The 21,102-nt window shown below is 35.7% G+C and overlaps 1 non-coding gene across 1 annotated transcript; it reads right to left on the bottom strand.

The window, feature by feature from the left end:
- Positions 1 to 1,930: 1,930 nt before the first annotated feature.
- Positions 1,931 to 2,037, bottom strand: LOC111741687. Its single transcript, XR_002781063.1, has one exon. It is a non-coding gene; the product is annotated as a U6 spliceosomal RNA (small nuclear RNA).
- Between the last annotated feature and the right edge of the window lie 19,065 nt (positions 2,038 to 21,102).

Below are 21,102 nucleotides of genomic sequence, written 5' to 3'. Positions count from 1 at the left end.
ATTAACACTCAAACACAGAGAAACAAAAGAATCACAGTAAATAAACCTTCCTAACAGTCAATCCATCAAAGATTCTAAGATCTATGAAATTAATATTATGAATGTAAAAACCAGCATTCCTTCTTCCTGACCAATTTCACACTGGTGTTTCCTGCTACAGTCCTTTAATTGACTTGCCTTTAAATTCTTTGTAATGCTGGGAAATATCTTTGTCATTATTCTCCACCTTATACCTCTCTCTCAAGCTTTTGTCCTTCCCTAGGACTACATTCCTCTCTATCCCTCCCTCCTGTCTAATTTTTTACTCTTTACAGAAATTGAGACATATTGACAATCAGTCAAAAAATCTGAACTGAATCTAAACGGAATTATTGAAAAATCAGGCAATAATGGTGACGCAGAAATAAAAAGAAGGTATGTGTGGCAGATCCTTTGCTGTGTATCTGACTAGAGAGTCTCATGTTGCAGTGTGAGCATCCTTCAGTTCATAGGAGAGGTAAAATATTTCTTCCAGATACTTCTTAACATATCTGAGGATAAATTTTAAGTCACTCCTCATTTTAAACCATTGAACACGGAATGTATATTTTGAAAATAAGACAGATGTCAGTAGAGCACAACAAAGTGAGTAATAACAATGGTAGGTAGGTTTTCCTGCTTACGCCTTCTTCATTACTCCCACTTTGTGCATTTTATGGACTCTGTAATGTTAAGAATAAGTTACAACACGAAGTCATACACTCTACAATATTTACCAATGATGAGGAAGGGAGGAGGTTAATAAACATTGTACTTGAGTAGAATCAAAGGAAGGAGGCTATCGTGGTGGCAACAGGAGTAGTGACTGAGAGATTAGGCAAGGAATGGCCAGACTGGGGGTTTTGAATGTTTCCGAAAAGTAGGTCTAGTACCTTCCACAGTCATTTTCTCTAGTGAACGCCAAATAATCCAGTCTTATCCAGTAACTCATTAAGATAACATCCGTTCATCATTATTTATGTAAAATGTAATGTGGGCTAATGTTAAAATCCTCGCACTTACATTTTGTTACAATTTTTCCACCACTTCGGCATTTTACTAAGAGTGCATATGGTCACATTTTGACTTCTCAGCTTCCTCAACTCTCTAAATAGTGGGCTAGACCTTTACTCTTCTATGATGGCCTATAGGACTTTATTTATAAAGTTAGCCTCTAACTGTGTTTGTAAATGATGAGACGGGTTTTAAGAATTTAGTTTTAAAAGTTTAAAATGTCATGTGAACGTAAGCTATAATTGTTCAGCAATTCTTCAGCATCAAATTCTTTCCAATGCCACAAGTTTCTAAGGTCGAAATTTCTGAATGTTGAGATTGATTAATTAGAAAACTTTTTGTTGTAAAAAATGAAACCCTCATAAACTAACCAAAGTTTTTAAAAAGTAGGAAGATAGGAAGTGCATGGACAATCAAAAATTGGAAGTGCAATGTAGATGGACAACTTAATCAATGAAACTAGAAAAAAATAAGTATAAGAGTATTTGAGCAGGAATAATACATTTTTCTTTGGTATTTGCTGACCATTTCCCACCCCTCAAGCACAGGAAAATTATGCTTAAATAACAAGTTGTTAGTATTTTATTTTATATATTTTTTTGTCCTACTGATATGACTTCCAGTTCTTAGTGTATGTTATGGCCAAAGGATGATTTATAATTTAACACATTTGACAACAGAAAGTGGTCATGCCACATGCTATTAAATATTGCTACATAGTTCAGTTTGTAGAAACAAAGATGTTTTTCCTCATCATACAGAGTACATGAAAGTGCTGAAAATTTTCTATGATTTCATAGAAGAAAAGCCCCCTATTCCCTCTATGAAAATACTACACCTGATCAACTGTCATAGCTGTGTCTAAGAGTCCATTTGAAAATAAACTTGAAAAATGCAAAAAAATATGGAACACTTCATGGATTTGCATGTCATCTTTGCACAGGGTCCATGCTGATCTTTCCTGTATCATTCCAATTTTAGTCTATGTGCTGCTGAAGTGGGCACAAGTTTTGTCGTTAGTATTTTATTATAATATGTGCTTTGTACACCAGAGGGAACTATCTGTAGAAATAAATAGGAACCATCTGTCAATATTGGAGATTAAATGCTAACAGGGCAGGAAGGGAGGCCTCAGGAGCCCTGAGATGACAGGACTATCATCTGACTGTTAATGCCCCATGGCAAAACTAGATACAAAGAGTAGAATAAAAGCAGTGGTTAGGCCAACCCAAGAGGGACAGATCCACTTGGAAATTCTATCATACACCTGTAAAGGACCTTCATTCAAATACTTTCTGCAATTAGAATGGTCTCCAACTACAGGGATTATGCCTCTACGTCCTTCTCTTTCTCTCCTTTTTCCTTCCTTCATCCTTCTCATTTATTGTTCAGGCTTAAGAGGAAGGAATAGAAGATGCAAAGAAAACAAAAATTATGTGAGTATTATGACCTCCCTCTTCGATTTTCAATTTACTCGGCACTCACTTCTAAATTAATCTTTCTTCTATACTAGGCAAGATATTAAAAATGAATTTAATATGATAAAAACAATCCAACATATCAGGAATTAAAGCTTCTTCGCATCTCTCATGAGACTACTTGGAATTCTGCTATATGGTTTGCTATTCCTGCTTGTTTCTGAAGTTCTTTTCTTTTTTCTTTTTTTCTTTTTTCTATTCATGTATGTTCTTTCTGACTTCCTCTAACTTCCCTGGCTTTGATAGCGTTTGGTAAAATTTCAGTCTCTGGTTTTAACATTATAGCACTTTTCTGTTTAAGCATGAACCATCATGTAATAATAGTCTATTAATTCACTTTCTTAAGGTAGAATCTGATTGGTACCCTTTGGGTATCTTTGTTAACCACCTGTAATCTAAATGTATCTTTGGGTAGTGGGGAATGGAGTCAGTGATGTAGCCTTTTGACCACTCAGCTGGATTGTGGGTAAAAGTAAATTCTCTGAGAAATACTTAGTCAAGGAGGTAACTCCACTGTGTGTCTACCATAAGGGTCATCTACCTGAAATTCCCATCTCCCTTTTGTATATTTGCCAGATGGTCATTTAGTCTCTGTTTGGACACTTCCCATCATGCAAAGTTCATTATCTTTGAAGTAACCTATTGCTCTGAGAATATTACAAATTATTTAAAGCTTGAGTTGAGCTGAAATCTACTTACTTATAAATTTGATCTATATATCCTACTTATACCCTCAAGGGCAGTAAAATCTCATTATATCTTAAAATGACAGGATTTCACATATTTGAAAAAGTTATATTTCCCCTAAGTCTTTCCTTTCTAAACTAATTATTCTAATCATCATTCTTTGGACAAAAGTAAAAATACAGATGAACCCACATTTTATATATTAGGAAAATACTGAGGGGAAAAAATAATGTATAATTGAATTTATTCATAAGTATTGGGAGCTGTAGTGTGATACACAGAGCTTTGGTGTATTTGATGTAAGAGATCCAGAGAGCAAATCCTGACACAGTCATGTGAAGGCGTGCCATTTAAATTACTTGATCCATTTTAGAGCTGAGGAAATAGAGATAGTAATGGTCAAATAACTTGTTCAAGGTCTCATGAATTGTAAGGAAGTTGTATTGTCCCACACAGACTTTCATAACACAGATTACTCTTCCCCTGACTTCTCTCTTCAATCTCATCTTCCTTTCCTCTTTTCCCCATCTGTTCTCTACACTTCAGCCACAAAACATTTCTCTAAGAGCCTGTACTAGACCTTATTTTTCCTTGCTGCCAAGCCATCACACGATGCTTCCTCTTTCTGGAGTAATCTTCCCCCAAATATTTACTTCAATAACTTCTACTCATACTCGTTTCCCATATCATCTTCCTCAGGAAGTCTTCTTTGAGTGTCTAGAATGAAGTTTGGTGCTCCTGCTATGCAGTCTCATTGCATCAGAGAGTTTCCTCATTGACACGTATATCTACCTTTTGCTTATTTGCTTGTTATCTGCAAAAACATCAAGCTCTATTAGGGCTGGTTTCTATCTTTTTGTATACCAAGGATCTAGATATAGTGTTTAGCGTATGATAGGTATTCAAAATTATTGTTGAATGAATGAATGAATGCATCCAAGGAGCTAGAAGACACGCTCCATGCCTGAAAGACCTCAGTTTGTTAGTTTGTTTGTTTGTTTGTTTGTTTGAGAGAGAGAGAGAGAGAGAGGACTTTAATTCCTAAACTAAGTTATGTGTACAATTAGTCCACATCACAAGATAAATGTGAGAGATGTAATATATAAGTGACCTTAGGCATATCGTATCAATAAATGCTTTAGACAGGTAGGAAGTATAGAGTTGTAAGAAATGAAAATAGTACATTTATTCACATTTCTTATTTTGTAGCCTTATTTCTGATTGTGAAATTTGAGCATATCCCCACTAGTCATTGTTATAGTTACATTGTTACTGGAACATTTTCAGAGCAGAAACCAAATGGCTCATAGGTCCTATTTTCATTTTGACTGTCCCCACGCTGGCCCTGAGCTAAATGTAAACAAAATTAGGCAGTGTTCTTCTCACCAGTACTCCTGCCTCACTATCCACTAGTCAAAGCCTAGTCATACAAGAAGTTCCTGTCTTTATCTATTTGACAAAGCAGTATAAAAGAGTCCCTGAGCTATTTTAATTTCTGATTTCTGAGCATTCTACTCAAGGGAGAGAGAAAGTAAATGCAAGTGTTCCCTCTAGGCACCTTTCTCAAAAGAATAAACTGCAAGTTTTTCCCAACATTAAACATGACTCACTACCTGAAGCTCCTCTGCCTTAATTCCCTGGAAACCACCTAGGCCTCTGCTTGAAGACGATCATTCTTAAAAAGTGTTTTGACATATTAGTAAGAGTAACACATGACAAAATTATATGACTAAGTTGGTTTTCTTGGAATTTGATTTATAATCTACTATATATCTATATATATATATATTTTTTTTTTTCTGAAATAAGATAGAAGCAAAGATTCATGAAAGAACCTACATCGAGCAAACAATACTGCCAAACTCTGGGTAGGCAAATTTCCATATCTGGAAAAAAGCGTACTTGTGAATTACAGATAAATTCACCTTAATCACTGACTCTCAATAACTGGGTTAACATTACTGGCTAGTAAATGTTAGAGCTCAGCGTCTCCTTTCTTAACATCAGCTCAGAGCCTCCAAAGCAGCAGATGGGTCAAAGCAGAGGTTATCTCACTGCCTTGGTTGTGTTGCACTTGTGCCGTGGCTGCCTTTGTTCCCTCTCTGGAAGGCTGTGGCTTTTAGGTAACCTTAGCAGTGTAAACCACTGATTCTTTGACAGAAGTGCCCACATGGTGAGACTGGGTCCAATCTTCCAACATAACCATACATATCAGTTTTCTCTGCTAACATTATCCTTACCTCAAGGTAATAATTTTTTTTTTTTTTTTTTTTTTTTGCCTCCTTGTCAAAAATGTTTTCCCATGTCAACTGCTCCTCAGAAGTTGTCAGCATCGTAATGCTGAGTTCTTCTTAGCATCCAGAATCTTTTGGGCCATCAATTCTCTCCAATATCATTCTCTAGACTATCACTACAACCTCTTTTAGCATATCTGCCACTCACTCCTCTTCCCTTCTGATAATAAAATTATTGCCTTTCTCACATACTACTTTGTTATAAGCTTCACCTTTATTGAGTCACTACCTCTCAGAATTTTCTTTCTCAGAATATTTGTATCTGAGTATCTGACTAGTATCTGAGTCAGAAAGGATTCTAAGTTCTATTGGGAGCCACTCTTCATCCTAGACCCAAGACCTGTTGCTAAGTCTGGTCCACTAGGCTTTCATCACTTGTAGGTTTGAGTTTTATTTTCATTTGTGTTTTCCTGTCAAGGACAACTTGGCATCCAGTGAATTCTTCTTATCTCTCAAGTCTTTCATAGTTATAAATGTCAATACCTAGCGGTTCTTGGGCCCCATGAAAGTCAGCGAATACAAATTTTCACATAGAGTTTATTAAACACATTCATACATAAACATTTTGGATATCACCCTTCCAAAAGCCTAAGATGGTACATGTATCCTGTCCTTGTAATCAAGAACATCATCAAAAAAGACACCAAGGAAATAACTTCAAAGTAGAAAATAGAGTTTTATTCTTCTTGAAATCCCTTTATTTTTTGTTCATTTAACTGTTTTCATCCCAAGCCTTCTGATGACAGTCTCAGATGTCATTAAGGCCCACCTCCCTTTGCTCTCTGTATATTAGATAATCACCTACATTACATATTTGTACTGGTCACTGAATAAATGGTCAAGGCTCACTGTGAGTGAGACTCAGATGTTGTGATTCGGGAGGCCATCACCCCATCAAAACAGCAGCCTGAATTTTCTTTCTCGCTACATTCCAAAGATCAAACACTGGAACTGTTGGTGGCTCTCAGTAAATGGCATATTATAAGTCCCCTAATAAGTAAATGGGAATGATTGCTACTTTTTGTTTTAACAAACTCGCAAAAACAAATAAGCCCACATGGTCTGGAAGAGAAGAAAAATTAATGAAAAATGAAGATTTGGAATTTATGTTTTTGGAGTTGGACTTTGGGGCTGAATACTAAGACAAGAAAGGGCTTCTTGTCTGGGACATGGTAGAGGCCACAACTTTTAAGTCTATTGCTGATTTGGGTTTTAGCTTTAACCCACCTAGAGGATGTTTCTCTCTCAGTATATGACATTTCAAACCAAATTCTTTGCGTTTCTTTTCTTCTATTACATGTATTACGACATTTTTTAACAATTTTGATTCTTTAGCATAGGAGGCAAATTCCTATGCTAAATTCTCTCCAACTATATAGAAATGATTAGAAGTTATTAATTTGTTGAATATTAAACTTGTCCTACAGAGCAAATATCAACTAGGCTATGACTATTGTGATAATCAATCTGGAATTCATGATTTTCACATAACGTTATTTATTGTATTTTATCAAAATGTTACTTAAACCAATACTATATATTGTTGACATAAAAGGAATATGACTACCATATAAATATATTAGACCTCTATTTGAAAAAAAAGATCAAAGTGTTATGGAAGAGCCCATTCCCAAGAATTAGGATCTAGGATATAGTTCCACTTCTTCCTACCACCTCTCCAGAGTAAATCAGTGTCTCTCAGTAACTCATTTAACCATCTTAAACCTCAGTTACCTTTTATGAAAATTAAGGGGCTTCTTATATTGATTTGTAAGATTTCTTCTATCTCTGAAATTATGTAATTCTATAGCATTTAATTACTTGTCAAAGAAATTTCACGCTAATTCTCATATAAAAAATAAACTCACAATCTTCAAAAATTTGGTGAGAATAGCCTTTTAGTTTTGATATTATAAAAAATACAATTGAATTTCAGTGCATAGTATTGACTTGCCTAAGTCACATAGCTGGTTTAATAACATGACCACATTTAAGATGAAGATTTCTGGATTTTCCTTGCATTACTGAGCAAAAATACAAAAGGCAGGTCTGAACAATGAGATATGCTTGGCAAATAATTTAGCTATTCCAATCATTGTTTAGTTTGTCTGTTTTTTTTTTTTTTATCTGAAAAATCAAGATCATATCACTCTGGCTATTTTATCTTGCTAATGTTTGATTCAAATGACTTGATATATGAGAAAGAATTCTGAAAGCTATAAATGTTATTCAAATATATAAACCATTCTGCGTACTGATGCTGAAAGTACCACCATCATTTTTAACTAGATTGAATGCATATTTATCATCATAACTGGATAATTGGAAATTCTTGTTTTTTGTTTTTTGGCATATAGAAAAAGCAGGCAACGTGTAAATGTTATATAGTTTGTATAAGGTTCACTTGAAGTTTTTTGGTAAAGGCAAAATTCCGGTTTACTAATTCATTCAGCATATATTTACTGAGCACCTACTGTCTGCCAGATACTGTTTGGGGTGCTGAGCATACAGAAGCAAGTAACACAGGCAAGCTTCTAGTACCATGAAATGTATAATTTCATTTCAAAAACAAGGACAGGAATACATGAGGCACCAAGAAAAATATCATATATTGATGTTATTTGATGAGCAAAGCCAATAGGTATAGTTAGAGTATAATGAGCTGAGATTTAAATTACAGTAAGAACTAGTTTAGGTGAAGCTGGAGAAGAAATGCCAATCTAGGCAAAGGGAATTGGCTTTGCACACTAGCTAAGAAAATAAAGAGCTTGTGTGTTCAAAGAGAAGTTAAGTAGGATGTGTGTGAACTGAAAAGTAATTATTGAACTTAATCATATGGGGCCATTTGTGATGTTGACAAGTATAGCTTAACAAAGTTAGGAAGAAAGTTGACTTGGAGATATTTGAAGAGATAGTGTGAATGGGAAATGCACATTTGAATATAGACATTATGTTCAACATAAGAAAAATTACGGACTACATTTTGTTTGATACACATAGATAAGTAACCAGCTGACAATGGATGTCTAAAGAATGCTAATGGACTAAGATTAACCTGCCAGAATGGTTATAGAAACAGAGGTGAGATAGTTCTTAATCTTTTCTCATTTAACAACTATACTATTATTACAACTAATTCAGTTTATTGTTAGATTTATTTGGTTTCAAATATGACAAATAACTAATATCATAAAATGGAAAAGCAAAATAATAAAGGGTGATATCAAAGAAAACTATCAAAATATCCATGAAAATAAAACTATAGGTTATTACTGCAAACTTTTATCCTGAGCCTTGTAGCAATAAGTCAAAGGGTGAAATTTCATGGGGTATACAGCTCTCATTTTGTGATTAAAAAATAAAAAAAGATTTTTTTCCCTCAGCTTTTTCTTTTGCTCAACAATTAGGAAAGAACAAACTTTATATGAAGACCTTGTGCAACATAACAAGCAATGATTTTGTCTTGTTTTATCTTACTCAAAACATGTGTGTTCAACATATAGCTATCCATTTACCAATAAAAGCCAGAGATGTAATTAAATTATATTTTTATAAAGCAACTTGGGAAGTGAGGTGCATGGGGTGGGACAAGGACAGGAAAACTGTTTTTCAATACGTGTCTTTATAATGATAACCTAGTTTAATAGAAGGCTTGGAATTTAATAGAGAAATTGATAGAAAACAATGATTTTGCAATTTTTTGGTGGCTTGAAGATGGGAGAGTAAAAAGTATGTCAGATGGCAGAATTGGAATTCATAGAAATCTAAATATATATGCTGAATAAAATGAGATAAAATTTAACAGGCTAATGTTAATGCCTAAAACTTCAAGCCAATATCCAGTTACTCAAATCTAGGAATAGGGATGTGGTACAGTAATACATAATATTACTTTAAAGAAAATAGTTCTACTTTAAACAAAATTGTTTCTAAAATCAATTTGGTTTGCTCCTGATAAAATATGCCAATGTGAGGAAAGAAAAAAAAAATACTATCATAGCATCCTTTTTTGGACAGTACACATTTCGCTCGCTACCCCTGCTTAGATTACCTGCTGATACTGTTTTTTTCATTTCTCTCCCAGCAAGCCTGGCATTCTGTAGGGCAACTGTTGGTTAGTACAACAGCTGATCTCAGCTCTCAGAGGGTTCATGCTGAGCAGCTGGTTGGATTTCACGTTAAACTTGTTTGCACAGAGCTGCTGTGTACAGCTGTTTACCCCATCAAGTTTATCTCCTAAACACAGCACAATATAATTTATTTTTATAGGGAATTCTTCATAATAGGGAATAGCAAATGGCTTCTCAGGGAGAGTCAATCATAGAATAAAGAGGAACAGAAGGATTGAAGGGGAGTTGTAAAGTGAGAAAGTGACACATGAGACATGAATATTCCAGGGAAAGTGAGAATTCCAGCAGGCAGTAGGAAAGACTGCAGGGGAAAAAATGGGAAAAGTGATGGATGGTGGTGGGAGAGAGCAAGTCAAGGTAGCAGGGACCCAGCATCAGAGGAGGGAAGGTAATTAGAAACACCTGTGAAAAATACTCAGCTCTATATTTTTACCGGTTTACCTTAGGGCTCATTGACAAACACCAAGTGAAGAATAAAGCCAAGTTTCTAGATAATTGACAATGTTTTGTTTACAAAATATATTTTATCATGTATGTTTGAGAAACACTGACCTAAGGATCATCTGAAATACCTGTTAAAAACACAGATGCTGGCTCTCATCCCAAACTTACTATAATAGAATTTCTTAAGTAGAGACCTAAAAAACTGTATTTTGAACAATCCTATGATTCTTCTGAGTAGTTCAACTTGATAAACAGTGATTGAAGAATACATTTGGTTGCAAGCAATAGAATAGCTGAGAAAAGCTCAATCTGAAAAGCATTTTTATCTCACCCAAGGAGTCTGAACGTAGTTGGCTACTGACATTGGTCCCATTGATTAGAAATGCCATTATGGACCCAGGTACATGTAACTTTCCCACTCCCTCATCCTAATGATTTTTTGCCTCAACACTTTGATTTATAAACTATCACAAAATGACTATCAAATCCGGACATGGAGCTCTCATTCAGGCAAGAAAGAGGAGGACAAAGAGGAAGTAATGGGGTCTGCTTGCTTTTTTTCAAGGAAGCTAAAGTTTACCCAAGATGCTCCCTGGCAGAGTTTCACTTAGGTTGCATTGGTCACCACTGTGTCATGAAGCCACTATTTAATTAAGAGGAGGCCAGGAAAGCAAATACTAAACACTCTAGTAAAGACAAGCAAAGGAGAAAAGAATCGGGAATAGTGTTGAGTTAGGCAAATTATACTATCCACTACACAGATTTAGGTCAATTGCACTATTTTATGGATGAATGATCTTTTTTTACTGTTTTCACAAGAAGCAGTGATTTTAATATTTTTGACTTAACCATGTGGATACTTGTGAAGGACTGGATTGATTTTGATCAAGTGTGTTAACTTTGGTTCATGATTTCAATAATAAGGTATGCATGTGTAATAAAAAAAAAAAAAAACTTGGAATATTTTTTAAAAATCTAAAGAAAGAAAACACAACTTGATATGAACTCAACATCCAGAAGTCTAACTTCGCTAGTACTTTCATGTATCTTCCTCTACTTTCTTTGCAATGAATATAAGACTAATGAGTTTATACAATAAATACCGTTTTATTATTTACTTATGGCTTTTTTTCTTTCGTCTTTTACTTTAAAAATTATTTTAGAAGAGACAGACTTTCTGGTACCCAAAAGAGCTAGAAGCAAAAAGGTTGGACAAGGACACTTGGGGCACCAATAATTCTATTTTTGTTCTTTGATGGTGTTACCAATTGGGGTAATCTAAATCTGTCACTGCCCTGCTGGTGCTGAGGGGACCTCGATTCTTTCCGCTGATGCAGTAAGGAATTACAGATCAGTGAGATTTAGAAAAAGCAAGATTTATTGAAGTGTGTTTCAAGAGAGAAATGGGCTACACCAGCGAAGGCTGTGGCCTCGTAGAGGTCGGGAAGTCTATATTATATCTGGGCCGTGATGGGTGGCTATAAGGGTGGTACCAGCTGACTGGCATGTGAGGTCATTTGACTGACAGTTGGCTGTTATAAACTTTTGTCTATTAAGCATATACTTACCCAGAATTCAGTCTGTTATAATTAGATTCATTAACTTCTGGGCATATGTACGATATTATAACGATGGTATAATGAGGCTGAGGTGAAAAGGTCAGAGTAGTCCTTATTGCTCAAGCATTTGTAGTTGGCCTAAACTAGTTGCTCTGTTGTGGCTTTTTGTTTCTTTGTTCTTCAGAACATAGAGGTATTGTTAATTGAAAAATGAGTCTTTCTGGGAAGCCCTAGGGGTGGCCTTTGAGTTGGACCATCATTCTTGTAATTCCTGTGGTTTCAGAGCTGGGCCTTCGCTCTGGTCACTCATGTCTAGCTAACTGCCTAACAATGGGAGGTGGTCTTGGTGGTACTGACTTCAGGTCAAGACCGGTGGGGTTCAATGTTGTAAACATTATTCTAAGTGGAAGGGCTGGATTATTAGTCTAAGTTCTTCTAGAATGATTATAGAAAGTGCGGTATACAAAGTCAGTGACAAAGCAAGAATTTAGCTTCTTAATCATTGTCTGAATGGCTTTTCATGTAGGGAACCCAGAGCAAAGGGCACACTTCACTAAGACAGGCTGTGCCTTCTCCATTCCCTTGCTATTGCTTAACTTTCCTTAAGTCCCACATCCTTGGGTAGATAGATTGCAACTTATAGCAGGCATCATCTCTTTTCTCAGCTCTGCAACCCATCTGCAATGCTGCAGAATATGATTTCACGAATTTTACTTACGTGTTTGCCTTGTTGTAGAGATGCATATTACTGATAGACATTCATGTAATTTTAGGTTTTCTTTTTTACAAATAATTCTGAGTGAAACTTTCTTGTATGTATTATATATCTGTAAGATAAATCCCAAAAGCAAAGTTGCTTATATGTTTGCAACTCATTTTAAATTTTGAAATGAGGTGTGCTCATTTTAAATTTTGATATAGACCTGATTATTGACTTGTACACCATCTTGAAATAACACAGGTTGTAAAATCCTTAAAAAAAAGACTACCTTCTGATATTGTACAGTTTAATGGTATATAGTTAACAAAATCACATTTAATAAAAATTATGAACAAGTTGAAATCTACATTATTATTACATATTCACCATTAAAGTCCACCATTTATTTGCGTTTTAAGTGCATCTGTGACATATCTTTAAGCCTAATTAATCATCAGGCATCTCTGGTTAATGTTGATTTTAGCTAAAATGTGAAATTCTCCCATAAAAGCACATAGCCAGACAAATAAAGAAACATGTTTAGCACCATGCAAATTAATGCAGGGTCATAGGCAAGACCTACAAAATAATTAAACCAGGTTAAGGAAGCCATGCTTTGGGAGACTAAGAATTTTAATTAAAATTGTTATTGAGTTCAAATGAGGGGTTTCTGTCTGTAATTAGTGAGTAATATCTTTCTGCATTAATCAACGTCACCAAAAAGTGCCTAAATTAACACTTAGTTTTTTCTATATTGCTTTAGGTTTGTGGGGTTAGTAGGGAATAAGTTGTATGAAAAAGTAATTAAGATTAGAAGGACACTTTTTAAAATCTTGCTTTTCTACCTGATTTAATCTTGGGCACCATACTTGAGAATAGTGAATTAACACATATTTATTGGATACTTACTACAAAAGAGTCATGGTTAGAACTACAAAGAAGGTTCGGCTGCCACTTATAAATGATGTATGAGGCGTTAGCCACTGAATTAGACATTTTATAACCATTGTCTTAATTTTTTCTTCACAATATTTTTATAGTTGAAAACATTCACTCCTCCTTTTTTTTTTTTCAGAAGAAATGAGTGATTTACCCAAGGCCTTTGCAGTAAATTACAATGGAGACCATAAAAATGAAATTGGAGAGCATGGCTTGGATGTGCAGTCATAATGGATTCTGCTAATGAGATGTTCATTTGCCTCACCCAGTCACTGACACAATGGATGACCACAGCCCTCTCTCCCTACCTCATGCTTGAGAGCAGACCAGAAAACACCCACTGAGAACAAATGCACCTAAAAGTAGCAGAGGATTCTCTAAGATGAGTGCTCCCAGATGGGTCTTGTTTTAACCAGACAGGTGAGTGACACATTTTTTGGAGAACATTGAGTAACAGGTAGAAAAAAGGAGAGAAAAATTACCCTCACAGATGTCCATGGAAATTCAAGGCCAAGGAAGTAGAATTATGTCTCTAACAGATTTTATATTCAAACTTAGTGAACTGCAAAGTCAATGCTCTTCCAGTGCACATTTCTCTGCCCATAGAACCATGGGGTCATCTCATGGGAAAGACATATGTATACAGATCTTATTCCAGATTCTACTGTAACATAATGCACCTTGCCTTTGACCTTTTGCTTAGTCTCTATGCTAGGGGCCCAATTTTATAACTAGTGGGTCGGATTCTGAGGTATTTGAGACATGGTAAAGAACTCTGGAGGATTACAGAAGGCTGAAGTTTCAAGATTTTCTGACAAACTATTCTTGAAGGTTTCTCTCCCAGAAGCAACACAGTGTTTCACTTCACATATTAAAACAGCTCACAGGAAGTGAAAACAAGATCCTTCCCTTCCTTGCTTTTATTCCCTTCCTCCTTTCCCTTTCCTTCCTTCCTTCCTTCCTTCCTTCCTTCCTTCCTTCCTTCCTTCCTTCCTTCCTTCCTTTCTTCCTTCCGTACATCCATTTATCCCACAGATTTTCACTAAATAGATGCTGTATATGGGATTAAACATCTGTTACAATAGTCTAAACACTGCGGGTCATTTTTTATGAAGCCTTTGTAATTTCTCATGGATCCTTGCATCTCTTCTCTTTCTCTCCTCCACAACAATCTCATCTTTGTTATTTCATCGAAACACTGGTTTCTTTCAACAGCTACTAAATTGTTTGAAATCCTATAAAGAAGATTGTAAAAATGGATTAACATCAGCCCATTTCCCTTTGTTGAAGATCCATATTAATGTTTTGTATGAGTAAAATAAAGCAACCAGAGATATATTCCAATGACTTTGTTTGTTATTTTGGAAAATTTTGCTGTGTTTTGCTTTTGTTTTGTCAATGATGAGGTATGTGGCATTTATGAAAATAATTTTGGGGACAGATTTTGGACATATATATTAAAAAACTTGTAAATTGAAGCATCTTATTTCTCACTAGCACTATCTCTCTGCTTCATTAAAGCTATATTTCTTCCTCTTTGCCCAGGAAAACTGCTCCTATCTCCAAAGGCAAGTTTGAAATTCTATTAAACTTAAATTGCTCAGTTACTGCAGGATCCAGACAGACACAATCACACACACACACACACACACACACACACACACACACACACACTTTGAAAAAAAAATGAAGACCAAGTGGTAAAAAGGCATATTATATTAAAAAAAAAAAGAAATAAAATTTAAAAAGAAGAAATACAACCTGAGAAAAGAAGTGGCAGAGAACAAGAATACGCTAATACATAGTCAGCTTTTGAATTGGGAAGTTTGAAAGAGCAAATACCTTTTGAAGCCAATATGCATGACAGTACTATAGATTTCTGGATAATTAGGCATGAGAAATAGTAAGTGGTGTATTCATCTACTGCACTGCGGTTATTATTAAGATGCCCAGCATTCTTTTTTTTTCCTGTAGATGGTTTGAGGCTTGGAAGTTGGCTGAGGGTAAAACTGAAAAGAGTAACAGAGAGTATTCTAAAATAGTTTCTGGCCAAGCACAGTTCAAGTAATTGGACTGCTGCAGTTGTCTCCCTAAAATGCACTGAGTAATAAACACAAGGTAAAGAACTCATAAAAAGCTGTTATTTCTTTCTTTTAGTTCAAAGGCCATAACAAGAGAGAACACAGAAGGAACAAATGAGAGAGAGCGGCCTTGCTGTCCATCAGAGATTGACTGATGCCAGAGAATGAGAAGGCTGTTTTAGTGTACAATGTGGGGACCCCCACCGATACCATATGACTTTATATATTGCAGGACAAAATATAGAGTGCTGCTCTCTTTGTGAAATGGTCATGGAATTTTTTGCCTACTTGTACCCTGAAAATATGTATTTCTGAAAAAGTTCCCTATATTAGGTGATCTTCTAAATAAAATGCTTTGTGATACACTACAAAATAAATATAATAAATGAATAATCTTTTTGTGAAATACTGATTATTGTTAATTAGCTAGTTCTATCCTTGAAGCAGCTCCTATTCCCTCTACAATATGTTAGAAGCTCTAGTGAATGAAAGCATAAAATTTAGTTTTCAGCAACTTTTAGGTTAAAATCTCATTAGAGGGACCTGAGTAGCACACGTGAGACAAAGTGAATGTTGTATATTAGTATAGAATTTTGGACAAGCAAGTGGAGTAGTCTGGAACTCAAAGAGTATCAAGTATAAAATTCTTAGTGTTTGCAATAAATGTCTTTCAGTTGATTTCCTGAAAGTCCTCTAAGGACAACAACTGAGACATGGAGCTGGTCTAAATGAAGCAGCAAATGAGGTACAAGAGCTGATTTTTGTGTTTAGTGGTTTTTAGGGTGATTGGGTTTGAAAGTGGAGGCATGTATTGACACTTCCATGAGGAAACCAGGCATTCCTTTCTGCTGACCACCAAGTCTGAACCTGATTTTCTCACTGTTCAAGCATTCTGGGCACATTTTCTGAGATATCCCATTCTGTTGTTTCCTTTTTGTGGTTCTGTGGTGTGGGGAAGAAATTTTTTTTCTACCTTTACAGGTTCTTTCAACTGGTCTAATAATTAAATGAACAGGAGACAGATTAACAGGAGAAATGGAAAAATTTAATTACATACATACATATGGGAATCCCATATATATTATGGAGTCAGAGACCCCAAATATTTGAGAAGCTCAGAGACAGAAAGGTAAAAGAAAAAGGTATATATGGCATCCTGAGCTAAGAAATGAAGTACGAGCCCTGAGGTTTCAGAGGAGAGGTGGGTCATTTAAAGAATAATAAGAGCAGATGTTCAGTAATTAGAAGTTTGCCCTATCATATACATAGGTCATAAACCAAAGGATAGGGTGACTGAATGAATAAGAAAACAAGACCCCTACATATGCTGCCTACAAGAGACTCACTTCAGATTAAAAGACACACACAGACTAAAAGGAAGGGGTTGGAAAAAGATATTGCATGTTAGACCTAGAGGTTATTGTGCTAAATGAAGTAAGCCAGATAGAGAAAGACAAATACCATGTGATTTCACGTATATGAAGAATTTAAAGAACAAAATAAACAACAATAACAACAAAAATGGAAACAAACTGATAGATGCAGAGAATATTTTGAGGGCTACTAGACAGGATAGGGGATTGGGAGGATAGTGAATAAGAGTGTAGGGATTAAGAAATATAAATAGTTACAAAATAGTCATGGAGATATAAAGTATAGCGTCAGGAAAATAGTCAACAATGTAATAAATATGTAACGGGGAATAAGGGTACTAGATTCAGTGGGATGATTACTTGTGCTCTAATCACTATGCTGTACAACTTAAACTAGTATCTTATTGTATGCCAACTATAATTGAAAAAATACTTATTGAATTGTACATTGTAAATATGAGCAACTAATTGTCTATTATATTTCAATAAAGTTAGGGGGAAAAAGTTATTTTGGTAATAATTTTTGTTAAGGGCAAGATTCCCAGTTAGGTTCTTCTATGTAATTAAAGGAGGGGCAGGAGATTTCCATGAGCCTGAAGGGTCTCGATTGTCTTTGGCTTAAAATCATCCACATGCCAAAATGGCACATCTTGAGGAGGCCTGTTATGAACCCCTTCAATGGCCTCTCAGCATGGGCATTATTCATCCCTTATCATAGGAGCATGAACTGCTCCCAGGGTAAAGTGTTTTTTTTTTTTTTCTTCCTCCTTTTTTATTTCATTTACTCAATAAGCACTTATTAAGAGTGGTTATAAGCAAGCACTATTCCAGATTCTCGGGATTCATCACTGAACAAAAAAGGTAACAAGCTCTGACCTTAAGGAGTTGATATTCTAGCAAAGGTAAACAGATTGTTAAAACAGTAAACATATTAAAGCATCTACATAGCAAGTAGAGCTGAATCATTCAACGGAAACCGAAAGGAAAAATATGAACAGGAAAAAGGAGAAAGGGCTACAGGTTGCATGTTAAAATGGTTGTCAGAAGAAGCCTAAGTGAAAAGCTCAGATTTGAGAAAAGAGAAGCAGCAGGAGGCCATTGGGGCTGGCAGGAGATGAGCAAGGACGAGTGTGGTAAGAGAGGAGGTCCAAGAGGGAGGAAAATTCATAAATCATGTAGGACTTTGTAGGTCATTGTAAACTCTTTGAATTTTCTTCTTATAAAATTTGCTTAATCCAATCTATAAATCCAAATTATAAAAAAAAAAACTTCAAAAAATCACACTAACTTGTAGAGGACTGACTGAACTAAATGAAAATTTGTGGTATTTTTTCCTTGTCCTTTATGACAAAATCTAATTTCGAAGACCTATTATGCTTTGTATCCAAATTAAAATAAAATATTTATACATATTGTTAATCTTTTGAATTAGGAAAAAAGTAACTCTAGAACTATCCTCAACAATATTTGTTCCTCCATCTATTTAACAATATCCAAGAGAAGAACTGATAGTACTAAAACCCATGTCTGACCCTGCTGCTCTCCAGCTTAAACTTCTACAACAATTGTCGCAACTGATAGCTGTATGGCTTCACAATTGAAGTACAAATGATGGGAAAAAGTTAAAAGGACCAAATGTCATAGAGGAACATAGGACAAAGTACCTCAAGTGTTCAAAACATGGAACAAGAAGCAGGGGTCTACCTGATACTAAATATATGTAGCAGAGACATAGTGATCATCTAACAACGATCTTATAAAGAGGATTCTTCTCTTGCCAAATGGATTGGGAAGATCATCCCTCAATTTTAGAACTTCAAAGGGCATTTTTTGAATACTTATTGTGAGCCAGACATTTCTAGAAGCATTTTATGTACATTATCTCATATGAGACACATTACCCTTCGAGTCTGGATTTCATGGTGGTCATTTTATAGAACAAACAAATGAAACCATCAAACGTCATACAACTAGTGAATTACAGGGCAGTTTATAAATCCATATCTATTTAACTCTAAAGCTTTGCAATTTTTGTTGCTGTTGTTGTTGTTGTTAATCCTTCCATCCTAGCTTCCAGAACCAGAATCTGAAAGTGGTCTTACAAAACCAACCTTTAATTAATTATTTCTTTACTTATTTCCATAATATATCCATTTAGCAGGCATATACTAAGTTCCTCAAATGATCAAGGCATTGTTCCAAGTGCCAGTGAGACACAGGTGGAAGATGCAAACGTAGAAGATAATAATTACAATTAGAAGATTAGAGTAGTCGAACTCCCCCTTGGTTACTTTGATCTTGATCTTGATTCTATTTCCTAAATACACTCATACTGCTTTGTTTTTACATCAGTGTCTTTGCTTCTATCCTGCCTGCAAGACTGTTATTTAATTATCTCATTGATAAATACCTCAACAGCTTTATCACTCAGTTATAACTAATAAAAACATTACTGAAACTAGCTTCAACCAACTCAGATGATATTATCATGTCCCATCTTTCTCATGTTCACTCTCTTAATCTTTCTGATCCACCCCCTCATCTATCTCTCTGCCTGGCTCATTTCTACCTAGTTTAACTACCTCTTACTATAGGAAAGCATTTCTTAGGTGGTGGGGTCCAAGCTTCATTTCCTTTCAAATCCTTGACTGCCAAGGTAAGGCCTCTGATCTTCCAGTTTTACATTTTGAAAATTTCCAAAAAAGGACACTGAATAGTCCAGCCAGATCAGCTGAGTGGGGCACTATGAATGGTTGGGCTTGGATCATAGGGCAAACTGGATGCAGAGGCCACGGGATTGAATATCCTATCATAATCACACAATTAATCTTATAGAGAAATAGTTTCTCCAAGGAAAAAGGAGGAGCTCTCCAACTGAGCAACAGATGTCCATCACAAGACCCAAATTAAATGCTATTTTTTTCATAGTTTCTCCTGAGCCCCCAACATATATCATCTTTCTCCCTTCTAAAGTCCCTAATACACTGGCCATCTAGAGTTTCGATTGTCTTTTACAGTCATGTCTATCCTAAAAGAGGGATTGAGATATTTTACATGAAGCATTGGGCTAGACTCATTATTTAATCCAAAGAAACTGTAAAAGAATGTCTCTCCTAGAAGCAGTGCCCAAACAGCATGTGCCAATGAAAAATAGAGCAAGGAACTTGAGCTAGTAAAGGACAGGAACTCCTTTATCAATCCACTGATTCATTTATTCAAAAATCTTCAATGAAATTCTCCTATTTACTTGGAATTATGCTAGAAGTTGATGAAACAACAAAAGTCATGTGTGCTCCCTATTCTCCATTACACATCAGTGGGATTAGACATTTAAAAAACAAGTAAACAACTACAGCATGCTGAAGTGGCTTTGGAACTAAGAAGAAAATTCCTAGAGTGCTATGTGAGCAGTAACTAGGACTTCTACCTTGGCTTGTAGGATGCAGAAAAGCCCATTTGAGGAAGTGCAATTTGAGCTGAGCCTTCAAAAGAGTAAACATGCAACTGAAACATAAGAAGCAAGTGGTATAGGTACAGAAAGAGCATTTGTGAAAGTTTGCAGCCTTTCAGCATTTTAAAGAAACTGAAAGAAAGCCCAGAGGGTGGAAAATCTGGGGAGGAGAAGCACACTGTGTTTCCTAGTTTCACCTTCCACATGATGAAGTTTATTCATTCTTTCCCTGGTTTTCACAGTGAAATATCTTGAGACCTAGAGTGACCTGACGAAGAGGTCCCTGTGGAAGGCAGGAGGGGACAACAAAGTCGAAACTGGCTGGGGGCACCAAGGCTCTCTATTTGCCAACTTCACACTATTGCCAAAGGCAACATGACAAATACTGGAAATAGCACTAAAATAGGTGCAAGAGACTTGATCTGAGACTTTGGATATCGAATTCACTCCATTTAGAGCTGGGACAAGTCAAGTTCGAATTTTCTTTTCTTGTCTATAAATTGAGGATGATCTCTCACAGAGTAGTTTTCAAGCTTTACATGGCACAGTGTACATGACTTTAAAAGATCTAAAGTGATATGCCAATGCAAATAAATGGGATTCAGGGCTGTTTTTTGTATATCCAGCATTCAGATTAAATGCTTGCATGTTACTTACACTGTTTATAAGCAGCCCTCACAGCAACATGCCTGGTACCCAGATCTGGTACTGAAGCAGAAGCTCTCATTGTGTGTGTGTGTGTGTGTGTGTGTGTGTGTGTGTGTGTGTGTGTGTGTGTGTGTGTGTAAGTATGCTATGTACGTGGTAAGTGCCTATGCTGCTTGTGTGTGGGCTTGTGTGGTATGTGTGACGTATATATATGGTGTATGTGGCATGCATGCATATGGTTGTGGTGTATATGGGCACATATACACACATGGATGTGGGATGTGTG

Source organism: Pteropus vampyrus, unplaced genomic scaffold, assembly GCF_000151845.1.
Source record: "Pteropus vampyrus isolate Shadow unplaced genomic scaffold, Pvam_2.0 Scaffold3, whole genome shotgun sequence".
Taxonomy (NCBI): domain Eukaryota; kingdom Metazoa; phylum Chordata; class Mammalia; order Chiroptera; family Pteropodidae; genus Pteropus; species Pteropus vampyrus.
The sequence above is the reverse complement of the archived record's forward strand: the minus strand, read 5'-3'. Positions and strand labels throughout refer to the sequence as shown.